This window comes from Bufo gargarizans, chromosome 7 (assembly GCF_014858855.1).
Source record: "Bufo gargarizans isolate SCDJY-AF-19 chromosome 7, ASM1485885v1, whole genome shotgun sequence".
In the NCBI taxonomy this organism is placed as follows: domain Eukaryota; kingdom Metazoa; phylum Chordata; class Amphibia; order Anura; family Bufonidae; genus Bufo; species Bufo gargarizans.
Genome location: NC_058086.1, coordinates 92,968,560 through 92,982,165, shown reverse-complemented (window position 1 = coordinate 92,982,165; position 13,606 = coordinate 92,968,560). Strand labels below are relative to the sequence as shown.

Here is a 13,606-nt window from a genome sequence, read left to right as displayed (position 1 = left end):
TACACACTGTTTAATTTTTTTTTTCTTTGTAAAACAGAGGGCAATTAAATGGTCACTATTGCGTAAATCATTAGTACAGGTGCATTAAGAAAACACTAATATATCTTATCAGAAAAGAATGCCTTTTTCTCCCTCTAGCAGCATTTTTCCTCATATCCATATAGACCTCTACGGGCAGCCTGTGTGTCTCTGTCTCTTTAAATAAGTAATTTTTTTGTCTCTTCTATCTGACTACAGCTTATTCCTCCCCACTCATTCAAAAAAACACCATCTAAGGCCTCATGCACACGACCAGTGTGTGTTTTGCGGTCCGCAAACCGCAGATCCGCAAAACACGGGTGGCTTCCAAGTGTCATATGCATTGTATAGATCTGTTTTACAAAGAAAAAAAAACATCATGGGTCCGATCCCTAAACATGGCACACGCTCGCGCATGCAGCGGGCACCTTAGCCACAGGGTCTCTGCTACCCGTGGCACATGTATGCGATCAGCCATAATGCCGATCGCATACATCTTAACTTTCAGATGCCGTGGTCAAATGTGACCACGGCATCTGTGCAGACCGGAACCAGAAGTTGCACGCTTCCGGTCCGATAACAGCGTTCCCCGGCTGAGATCGGGGGACTTGTTACCTCGATCTAATTGACCGAAGCCTCAAGCAGGCTTCAGAGTCAATTAGATGTATATATCAATACAGGCCACTAGGTGGCAGCCTTGTATTGATATAGCGCAAATGAAGTCTTCAATGATGGCTATTTAGCCATCACTGAATACTATGGGCAATCAAATGATTACCAGTTATTGTAACCCTAGGTGACTTTAAAAAAAAGTTACAAAAAAAGTAAAGATTTTAGAAATATAAAACAAAAATAAAACCTAAAAGTTCAGATCACACCCTTTTCTTAAAATAAAAATAAAAACACACATCATGGGCATCGCCACGTGCGAAAATGCCCATACTATTAAAATATAACAATATTAATGGCATACGGCAAATGGCATAGCAGGGGAAAAAAATTAAACTGCCAATTTTCCATTTTTTGTCACTTCAACTACCTAATAATTGTTTTAATAAAAAGTGATCAAAAAGTCGCATACACTTCAAATTGGTATCACTGAAAAGAACAGATCTTTTCCACGACCACAAGATGTGTCTTTCGACATGGTTTTTTAAGAAATGAGAAGCAACTCAGTGCACCAGTTGGGGTTAAATAACTTGTTGCCAGCTGACAGATAATCACCCATGCAGTAATTATCCAATAGGAGGCTCATAACTATTTGCTTAGTTAAATCCATGTTTTTTGGACAGGCAGTGTATAAAATAGATATTGGCATCTGCATACCAATTCAATATATGATAACTAGGTTAATGTGGATATAAATATTATGCGTGTGTGGGGGAGGAATTATACCTGGCACATTCTATATCTGTACCTAAAAGCTGGCACTATTTTGCCTCACAACTTTCTCTGTTGATAGTCTTTCCACCTTAAGGATAATTCTGTGAAATTAATTGGAGAATTTGAGACATTTTTGTTTATATTCTCCTATCAAATAAAAATATGTCCCCTGATGAGGCCTGCGATTTAATGGGCGAAACGCGTTGAAACAGGGTCATCATCATTATAAACTATCTGATATATCTTTGCAAGGCATTATTTTGTGATGCATATGATGAATCCCATCTAAGGAGTGACATATTGTTTTTGGTGGATTATATACTCTGAGATTAAATATTAAATTTAGTTTAATTTTTATGGTAGTATATTTGCCAATTTATATTAGTTGGTTTTCCATCCCTTTATCAGGGCCATCCTAGGGGTATATAGCATGCTCCTGATACGAGATTGCCCCTATCGGGGCGGCTATTCCGTTTTGTAGGCAGGGTATGAAGCATAGGGTAAGACTTAGGCCTCCTGCACAAGACCGTATGGCTTTTTCAGGAATTTTGCGGTCATCAAAAAACAGATCCGCAAAAAATACAGATAACATCTGGCCCCTAATAGAACAGTACTATCCTTGTCAGTTATGCAGACAATAATAGGACATGTTCTATCTTTGAATAGAACGAAAATACGTAACTGGAAGGCATACAGAGTACCTTCCTTTTTTTTGTGGATCCATTGAAATGAATGGTTCCGTATACGGAACGAAAAAAACTGAGGTTATTTTAATTTAATATGAATAAAGGCTATGTTTTAATAGTGGCAATCTGTGAGTACTTGTATGTGTAGGCACCATTTTTCTGGATCATACCTTCTGGCAGGTTATTGTCTAAGCTGTGAAAATACACAGATTCCATTACAGTCCATATGAAGCAGTTTCCAGCTATGCCGAATCTGGTGAATCCTGGTGGGCTTTTTCTCTACTGGAATAGCCTGCAGGATACCTTACCACAGGTGTGAAACTAGCCTTAAAAGGGTTTTCCAAGTGTTTTATACTGATAACCTATACTCTGGAGAGGTCATCAGTATCTAATTGGTGGGGATCCAAAACCTCGCTGATCAGCTGTTTGGGAAGGCACTGGCGCTCCTTAGAGAGTTGTGCCACGCTCTTTTCTGTGCTTACCAAACCGTGCATTGCTATACATTGTATAGCAGCTGTGCTGGGTATTGCAGCTCAGCCCTATTCACTACATGACCGATGAATGTGTTGCCACTGGCCTAGAAAAAGCTGTGAGAAGGCCACACACTCACAGGAGCACCAGTGTCTTCTCAAATAGCTGATCGGTGGGGGTACCCAGGTGTCAGACTCCCACCGATCAAATACTGATGACCTATTGTGAGGGTAGGTCATCAGTTATAAAGTCTCGGAAAACCCCTTTATTCCTTTCATAGAATAATTACGAAGTACTGTTGGTTCATGGTGTGAAATAATTCATTCCCCACATTCCTTTTACACGACTGCACCTTGTGTTCCTATAATGGTATGATCCAATGTTCAGTGCTATTCTGAGAGCATTCAAACTGTACAAGCATCATACAGGAACTATCTGTCATTATATGTACGTCATCACTAACGTAATTCATTTTTATCTTTTCCTTATTTATTAGTAAATTATAGTAATTATAGGACTTTAAATAAAAAATATATATATATATATAAAAAAGCAATACTTTGTGGATACGACAGCTATTTCCTCCTACATATATAAAACCTGAAACGTGAGTACTTGCATGTGCTGGTAAATATGAAGCTTTTGACTTAAGGTGCTTACTTTCTGCTCTAACCTACTTAAATGCAAATGGACTGCATTATGAGGTATTTGCTTTCAGCGCTTTGCTGTTTATGAGCAGCAGAGCTTTAAGTAAGCCTCATCCCGAGAACTCGAAACAGACTCCAAAAGGCAAAAAAATCTACACACTGTAGATTCAAGGTCAGATTCTTAACTCCTCAAATAATGGAATTAAGCTATTAATGTATTATGCTATAAAACATTATACTTTAAAAATGATGATATTTTAATAACATTTAGACTAAAGGTACATTTCCCTGTCTGAAAAAAAAAATACATTTTTATATGACAAGTATTTCTTCATCTTTACCAGCTCTATAACATAGCCATGTCCTCTTCATAGACCTTGGCTACAGGATGTTTAGTGATACGTTTTCCAGGTGGCAGATCCACAACCGCTCCTCTGGTGCACTGGCACCTAATACTATCATTTACTATGAGAACAGGTTAACTAAATACAGGGTTGAAAGATAAATCTGTGTCTGTGTATGGGTCACCCCTAATTATCTCACAGCATCACAGCATGTTCACCCTTTCTATTTTCTACAGTGGAATTGACCTTCAATCTAACAATTAGGAAGCCTGTCCTCCACAAAGACTGTTCACAAAAGTGTTCTACGGGTTTAGTACTATCCAAATTACTTTAATTATACTGTACTTTAATTGTTCTGTGCCAGGGCTGCTGCTGTGCATGGTGTATTCAGCCCCTTCTTTCTCATGATCCATGGGAGCTCCCAGATATAAGACCCCTATGGTTATGTCATGGCCAATACTAATGATACGCTAGAACACTTATTTTTGCTGCTCATATAGCATGGGACTTTCACACACTGTACTGGAGCTGTCATCACTCTCTGATGCTGTGAGGCTTATACTCCCTATGGTATGTTTTTGCAATGTACTCAAACATGTGGAGAACATACAAACTGTAAGCATATGTTGTCCTCGGTTAGATTCGAGCCCAGAACTCCACAGTTACAAGGCAAAAGTGCTAACCACTGAGCTACCATTAGAGGGAATATCCCTTTAATAAATAGAAAACTTCCAGACTGTAAACCTAAAGTAGGCTCTGGGCAAATCAAGAGTCCATTTACAATAGAAAAAAAACAAAAGCCATGAAAAACTATTACCAAAAAGCTGTAGTTCATATGCACTTCTCATTTACACACTTGCAAGGAATTTAGATGTAAAAGACTTTTGCGCAGTAGTAATAGCGGCAACACTGTTTTCTTTTATTTAGATATTATCTGCAATACTGATTTTAAAAGTGTTGATCGAGCACCAAAGTGCTCAGGTGCTCAAGTAGAACACTTCGGGTGCTCGTTGGAACACCCGAGCACAATGGAAGTCAATGGAAGAACCCAAGCATTAAACCAGGCACCCCCTGCTCTGAAGAGGGGAGGGTGTCTGGTTCATAGGAAAAGGTCAGTAATTGATGGAAACACTACTGAAATGGTTCGGGAATAGCATGGGGAGGATGTCTGGATGCATCTTGGACTCCCAGGTCACTGCTGGGAACGATGTTGTCCGAGTAGTACCACACTTTTACAGACTGACAATAATACGCACCAAACAGAGGATAAAATCGATTTTAGAAGAAAAATTGTTAGGAAACATTCTCTCCTGTATATTTACTTGTATATAAAGTAGGGCTGCAGCTAACGATTATTTGAATAATCGATTAGTTGCCGATTAATTTCTACGATTAATCGAGAAAAACGACAAAATTACAAAACAGAGAGGTTTATATGATCTTACTTGAAAAAATGATGTTCAAAGGCCATATTAAAACAAATTGTGGACGACACTATTATGGGGGATCTGTGGACGGCGCAGTTATGGAGAGGGGGATCTGTGGACGGCGCAGTTATGGAGAGGGGGATCTGTGGACGGCGCAGTTATGGAGAGGGGGATCTGTGGACGGCGCAGTTATGGAGAGGGGGATCTGTGGACGGCGCAGTTATGGAGAGGGGGATCTGTGGACGGCGTAGTTATGGAGAGGGGGATCTGTGGACGGCGTAGTTATGGAGAGGGGGATCTGTGGGCGGCGCAGTTATGGAGAGGGGGATCTGTGGGTGGCGCTGTTATGGAGAGGGGGAACTGTGGATGGCGCTGTTATGGAGAGGGGGATCTGTGGGTGGCGCAGTTATGGAGAGGGGGATCTGTGGGTGGCGCTGTTATGGAGAGGGGGATCTGTGGGTGGCGCAGTTATGGAGAGGGGGATATGTGCACTGTTATGGGCATAACAGTGCACAGATCCCCCTTCCCATAGCAGTGCCATACACAGACCCCCCCTCCTCCCCATAGCAGTGCTATACACAGACCCCCCTCCCCATAGCAGTGCCATAGACAGATCCTCCCCCCTCCCCATAACAGCCCCGGCCCCGATGCTTATAAGTCGGACTAATCACTGCATCTTTATTTTACCTTTTTACAATGACGCTCCTGTAACAGCCAGGCAGAGCGGACGGCGGCGTAACGTCACTCACTCACGTGACGCACCTGCTCCGCCCACTTCATGAATGAAGGAGGCGGAGCAGGCGTGTCACGTGAGTGAGTGACGTTACGCCGCCGTCCCCTCTGCCTGGCTGTTACAGGAGCGTCATTGTAAAAAGGTAAAATAAAGATGCAGCGACCGCCCGCCCGCATAGCAACGAATCGGCGATTATTCGATAACTGGATTCGTCGACAACGAATCCAGTTATCGAATATAATCGATTACATCGATTAATCGTTGCAGCCCTAATATAAAGTGCAAGTGCTGCCAAGAATTACAAGGAAGAGGCACTCCGATACAACCTGTATATCACATAAAGTAGGGTCTCATTCACATTGTGGTAAAATTGTTCAGGTAGTGGGACTCCTACACTCAAAGCCTATGCACTAAGGGAAAGGGCTGCCAAAAAGTACATGGAACCGGCACTCCAATACACCCTTTATTACACATAAAGAAGGGGATCATTCACACCCTTGAAAAATTATGATTGATGGCCTGCTGGTGACCCTCTAAAACATTATGGGTGAGGGCCTGCTGCTGAGCTGACATCTAAAAATTTAGGGGTGAGGGTCTGCTGCTGAGCTGACCCTCTAAAACATTAGGAGTGAGGGCAACCTAATAAGCATGTTGATATGATGGAGGAGAACGAGAAGAGGAAGATTGAACCATATACCCTTTTTTGTGGGGGATGGGGTGCATGGGAATATAGTGAATTCAATACACCATAAAAGCCACATTTAGAGTGCCTTTATGTTCATCCGTTTTCCTCTGGTGGAGTAGAGAAGTCAGGGGCAATTCAGGTCTTGTTTATCTTTATAAGAGTCAACCGGTTAGCATTTTCAGTTGACAGGTGGATGCGCTCATCAGTTATTATGCCCCCAGCAGCACTAAATACATGCTCTGACAAAACGCTGGCGGTGAGGCAGGCCAGCACCTCCAAGGCGTAGAGTGGCAGTCCATGCCACGTGTCCACCTTGGACACGTAATAGTTGTAAGGCACACAGGGATCACTAAAGGACACTGACACGGTCTGCTACGTATTCCTTCACCATCTTCCAAAATATTTCCCTCCTTGTGACACTAGGCCACACATCAAGTTGAGGGTGCTGGCAGGGTGTCATAAAACTGTCCCAGGCCTTGGAGAATGTTGACCTGCCTGTGTTCCCCTCGTCTCACCTCCTCGGTTGGCCGAGGAACTAGGTACTCTGCAGGCAGCGTTGTCAGCTGGAAATTTTTGGAGCAATTTTTCCACAGGGACCTTCTGGTATTACACCATTTTGCTCATCCTCTCCACCACAGGAATGAGAGATGAGAAGTTCTCTTTGTAGCGGTGGTCAAGAAAGGTGAACAACCAGTAATCAGTGTTGGCCAAAATGCATACAACGCGAGGGTCACAGGAAAGGCAGCCTAACAAAGTCAGCCTTGTGTGCCAGAGTCCCAACAGACAAGACTTTGAGAAGTCATCCTCCTTATGAGGACAGCAATCTCCTCATCCTCTTCCTCCTCTTCTACCCATCCACGCTGAACAGATGGAATAAAACTTCCATGGGTACTACCCTCTGTAATGGAGACCATCATCTCCTGCTCCTTCTCCTCCTCATCCTCATCATCTAATTCGCACTGAGAAGACGAACTGAGGGTGGTCTGGCTTTCACCCTGTGTACATTCTTCCCCCATTTCCACCTCTTCCACACGCAGAGCATCTGCCTTAATTGTGAGCGGCAAACGTTTTTGAGTAGACACAGAAGTGGGATGGTTACGCTGATAATAGCGTTGTTGCTGCTCACCATCTGTGTTGATTTCTCAAAGTTGCGTAAAACCTCACAGACGTCAGACATCAATGCCCACTCGTCGCTTGTGAAGAGCGGAAGCTGACTGGAAAGGCGACAACCATGTGGCAGCTGGTATTCCACTATTCCCTCTGCTGCTCACAAACCCTGGCCAACATGTGGAACATCGAGTTCCAGCGCATGCTCACGTCGCACAACAGTTGGCGAGCTGGAAATTGCAAGCGCTGCTGCAGCATTGCCAGACCGGCGGAAGTTGTCGATGACAGGTTTTGAGAAACTGCTGAACTACTAAGTTGAACACATGGACTAGGCATGGTATGTGTGTGAGCTTGCCAAGCTCCAAAGCCACCAAGTTACGGCCATTATCAGACACAACCATGCCTGGTTCAAGGTTGAGTGCCACAGCTCTGCGGCAGTGTGCTGTTTGTCACCTAAGCAGATCAGTTTAAGCTCGGCCTGTTGCCGCTTCCCCAATGCAGTGCTACACTGCTTCCAGCTACTGAATGATGGCTGACTGATACTGCAAGATGATAATTCAGAGGTGGAAATGGAGGAGGAGGAGAAGGGGGGTTGCAGCCACTAACTTAGGTGGTGGCAGAAACCCTGATGAAAGTAGGACGCACAATCCTTGGCGTTGGTAGCAGCTGTGCAATCCCAGGGTATGACTTGCTCCCGACCTCCACAACGTTCACCCAGTGTGCCGTTAGGAAAATGTAGCATCCCTGGCCAAAAGCACTTGTACATGTGTCTTTAATTGGACCTTCCCAATAACTTCATTGGTCAGGGCACGGGTGATGTTATGGGACAGATGCTGGAGGAAGGCAGGGACTGCACACCGTTAAAAATATTGGCAGCTGGGGACAGAGTACCGCGGGACAGCTGCCACCATCAGGCTGTGGGAAAGCCTGTGTCTACAAGCCTAAATGGCAACATTTCCAGGGCCAGCAATTTAGAAAGGTGCGGCACAGGTAGCAAATGACAATTCTTTTATCATCTGCACTTACTTAAAAAAAAAAAACAAAAAAAAAAAAAAACACCACCTTTTGCCACCCCACTGCCTCTTCCAGCCTGCTGCGGATCCCATCCTCTCTGTACTGCTGTCCTCGCTCGGCTTGCCACCTTCCCAGGTTGGGTCAGCGACTTCATCATCCAGCACCTCCTCACTCTGGTCATCCTCCTGACTTGTTGACCTGACCCAACAACCTCACTTATTGACAACTGTGTCTCATCCTCATCATGAACCTCTTGAGATAGTAATTGCGGTTGACTTATTGGCAACTGTGTCTCATCATCATCCACCTCATGAAACACTAATTGCCGTTCCCCACCGTCATCTTCTTCTGATTATGGATGCTCCAGAGTTTGGGAATCAGGGCACAATTTCTCCTCGCTCTTCAAGCGGTTTTGGCGAGAGGCCTAAATTAAGGAATGGCGATGAAAACAGCTTCTCGGAATATCAGCGTGTGGGATCACTTGTTTGGCAAGACTCTCCATGGTGGGTGGAAGGAGGATCAGGGTGAGGATTCTGTTGACCAGACTCTTGGCTACCGAGACTGGACTTTGTGGAAGATAGGGTGGTGCTTAATCGACTGGAAGCATTATCTGCTACAATCCAACCAACCACCTGGTCGCACTGGTCTGACTTTGAGAGTGGTGTCCAGCGCCGCTCTGCAAACTGGGACATAAAGCTAGGTATCGTGGATATGTGTTTCTTGTGCTATGGCAGCAGGCACAGTTTCACCGCGCCCAGGGCCACGGCCTCTGCGTGCACCACCAGCAGCCCGGCCACTTCCCCGTCCCTTACTGCTCACCTTCATCATATTAAAATGGTATATATGCTTGCAAGTATGTCACACGTACAGTAGCGCAGGTTTTGTAAGTGTATGCGCAAAAACCGTACACAGAATGTCAGATATTTTTAGGATGCACACACGTTAAACAGGAGGCATAGCGCAAGTAATGTCACTTTCACCACCGCATAAAAAATACACTGCATTAATGTCACTGATATTTAGGTTGCACAAACGTTAAACAGGAGATGTAGGGCAGGTAATGTCGCTGTCACCAGCGGTGAAAAAAATTACACCGAATGTCACTAATATTTCGGATGTGCCAACGTTATACTGGAGATGTAGCGCACGTAATGTCGTTGCCACCAGCAGCAAAAAAATTTTACTGAATGTCACTGATATTTCGGAAACGCAAACGTTTTACAGGAATTGTAGCGCAGGTAATGTAACTGTCCGCAGCGGACACAGTCTATGGAAAAAGTACACTGGATGTCACAGATATTTTTAGGCTGCGCACAAGTTAGAAAGGAGATGTAGTGCAGATAATGTCGCTGTCTGCAGAGGCCAAACAATTGCAAGCTATTTAGTGCAGGTTGCGCTAAAAATATATATTTCTGCCAGATACAACTATAGTCGTTTTGAGTCTCTAACAGTTTTAGCAATTTAGCGCAGGTTGCACTAAAACTATATATTGCTGCCACACACAATAGTCCTTAAAAGGACTTTGGGGTCTATAACAAGTATAAAAACTAAAATATTCCTATTTCACTCCTTACACTATCTCTGCCATCTGCTCTCCAGCTCTCCCTGACCAAGACTGAGCCGAACATGTGTCATCGGGTGCTAATATGCACCCGATGACGGGTTTCGGACAGCAAATCACTGTAATGCCAGTAGCCAACATTGCTACGGCATTAGAGTGAATGGCAGTACTTACCTACCTACGCGCGGGGAGGAGACTAGAGCATCGCGCTTGAGCACACGCGGTATTCGGCCGAACACTGCGATGTGCCGAGCTTCGCGATGTTCAAGTAAAGTTAGTGTTCGGCCGAGCATGCTCGCCCAACACTAGTTGTCGGGTCTTGGAGCCAAAAAACCCTATGCTATGGACCTGTGCTCCTAAAAACAAACAAAAAAAGACTACTTAGGCTACTTTCACACTCTTATTTTGTGCGGATCCGTCATGGAGGGATCCGTTCAGATAATACAACCACCTGCATCCGTTCTGAACGGATCCATTTGTATTATCTTTAACATAGCCAAGACGGATCCGTCTAGAACACCACTGAAAGTCAATGGAGGACGGATCCGTTTTCTATTGTGCCAGATTGCCAAAACGCGAGTGTGAAAGTAGACTTACCTGTTCACTGTTCCATCGCTGCTCCGTTCCTGGCCGCCAACGGTCCCTCAGACCAGGAAGCAGCTGAGTCCCATTGAACACTGCAGCCAATCAATCATAGACCTCAGAGGACTGTTACATCATTGCTGCAATGTAAAGTTCAAGCTCCTGTGACCGTTGAGGTCTGTGATTGGCTGCAGTGATCATGGGACTAGACAGGTGAATCATCTTTTTTTATGTTCAGGAGGCACAAGTTCATGGCATAGGGGTTGTTGGCTTCAAGGGCAGACAACCCCTTTAGGGCGCTTTCACACTTGCGTTCTTTTCTTCCGGCATAGAGTTTCGTCGCCGGGGCTCTATGCCAGAAGAATCCTGATCAGGATTATCCCCATGCATTCTGAATGGAGTGAAATCCGTTCAGGATGCATCAGGATGTCTTCAGTTCAGGACTGGAACGTTTTTTGGCCGGAGAAAATACCGCAGCATGCTGCGCTTTTTGCTCCGGCCAAAAATCCTGAACACTTGCCGCAAGGCCGGATCCGGAATTAATGCCCATTGAAAGGCATTAATCCGGATCCGGCCTTAAGCTAAACGTCGTTTCGGCGCATTGCCGGATCCGACGTTTAGCTTTTTCTGAATGGTTACCATGGCTGCCGGGACGCTAAAGTCCTGGCAGCCATGGTAAAGTGTAGTGGGGAGCGGGGGAGCAGTATACTTACCGTCCGTGCAGCTCCCGGGGCGCTCCAGAGTGACGTCAGGGAACCCCACGCGCATGGATGACGTGATCGCATGGCACGTCATCCATGCGCATGGGGCGCTCTGACGTCATTCTAGAGTGCCCCGGGAGCCGCACGGACTGTAAGTATACTGCTCCCCTGCTCCCCTGCTCCCCACTACTACTATGGCAACCAGGACTTTAATAGCGTCCTGGCTGCCAATAGTAACACTGAACGCATTTTGAAGACGGATCCGTCTTCAAATGCTTTCAGTTCACTTGCGTTTTTCCGGATCCGGCGTGTAATTCCGGCAAATGGAGTACACGCCGGATCCGGACAACGCAAGTGTGAAAGAGCCCTTAACGTGCTGGTATGTTTTGCTGTTGTAGTAGCATTATAGTTAGTGTACTTGAATAACCTCAGTAGTTACCTTATATAGTTTCAATGTTATAGTCAAAGTGGAGCACAGCCGTAAAGGCTACACCATTAACCTAACCTAGCCTCACCATCAAGCTGCATCCATCATAGACGGCTACTTTATATAAACTATGTTTCATCACAGCTGCAACATGAACATGAGTGCAGGAGAAATAGGTTCCCAACTGAGATTTTGCAAGCCTTCACAATCTGGAGGTAATAATGTAGAAAGTTATTTCCTCAGGGCTCTATGCTGACAAATTCTGCACACCGGATGGGACAAATCTCAAATTCATCAATGACAGCTAAAGGAAAATATCCCACTTCCATCTGCACCATCTGATCCCATTTTGCTGAAACATATCAGAATCCTGTAGCCAAAGGCTGTCTCCCTGGTCCCCATGAGATCTGGATCTAGTTCTGGATCCTGTCTAGGAGTCAGACGGGAAACCAGTTGGAGTGAAGAAAAGTGGATAGAAAGAATGAGAGGATAAAAGTGATGTAAGAAATATTGGGCAATAACAAGGACTCAGTGTGACTCATTGCAGATGCGGTAAGAACAGGTGCAGTAAAGTCTTGGCTTTATTCAAACATTACATTTGGCAGTTTTTTGCATGACATTTTCTTCCTTTAAGGGGACTATAGGTAGGTCCCATACACATTAGATTATGGGCACATCCCAATGACAGCCATCTAACCTATATGCTGATTTAGACAGTAACACATGCTATGAAAGCTGTGAAGTGTTGAGCAAACCAGAATCTTGCTGGTGGATCACCAAAAAGTGAGTAATGAAATTTATGCTTCACTGATCCTAGGTGTGGCCATGTTCTCATCTGCATTGAAGGCTTGTTCGGGGCCTCAGTCACAGAGATTGTCAAAGAAAAGTATGTGCAGGACTTTATTCTCCTGAACAGAAACTGAATGGATGCTATTCTAGTCAATGGCTTGGCTCTCTTCCTGTCAGTTATGTGTACTTACATTGTTCTGCTCCTATAACGTAGCATAACAATGGAAATAAAAACACTGATGTGAAAGACCTCTACATAAGATGGTTACCTATTTAATTAGTAGCAGGAGCTGTGTTAAGCAGGCCATAGATAAAGGTCATTGTCAGAGAATCCCACTAATTAAAGGTGAGTTTAGACGGCCCAACAGTTGGCTGCTCGCTCAGTGAAGGAGACTGCCATCTCCTGAAGAGAATATATTGGTTGAGCTGGCCATACACATTGGCTAATGATGGGTGAACCCATTGGAAGTAAAGAATTAAACCAGTATTACGCTGGCCAATTGTGGGCTGGATGATCGATAATGAGCATTCCTGTGAACGCTCGTTAGCGATGCTCTGGCAGTCTAATACTGCCGTCAATTACACTCGTTCATTGGGCAATCCAGATTTCTAAGCATGTTTAAAAATCATTGTTTACCAGCGGAAGATTGTGCTGTCTAATCATGATCTACTGTCAGCAAACAACTAGTCAGTATGGGGACAAGTGATGGTATAACGGGAAAGAACACTTCCGTCCTGACAATCGCCTTCAAAATTGTTAAATGTAATACAGCCGTTAGTTGGATTTCAACATGCACCCTTCTTTTTCTCTTGAGATTAAGCCAGTGTCATTTAGAACAAAGGCAGTGCTTTTGGTTTAGCATTGACTTATAGGATAGCAACCTTACATCTGGTGGTATTAGTGGCTAAGAGACAGATGATTTTCAGAACTTTATCATCACAGGAGCATTGCATTGGCTATAAGACTCCTTACGCCTACTAGGCGCTCTACACAAGGAGAAATAGTACTGCCCCAGACTCCTTTAAAGTCT

The 13,606-nt window shown here is 44.5% G+C and overlaps 1 protein-coding gene across 1 annotated transcript in view; it reads right to left on the bottom strand.

Moving 5' to 3' along the window:
- Positions 1 to 13,606, bottom strand: part of MID1 (midline 1) — a 133,535-nt gene that overhangs the window by 20,865 nt on the left and 99,064 nt on the right. The window lies entirely within an intron of this gene.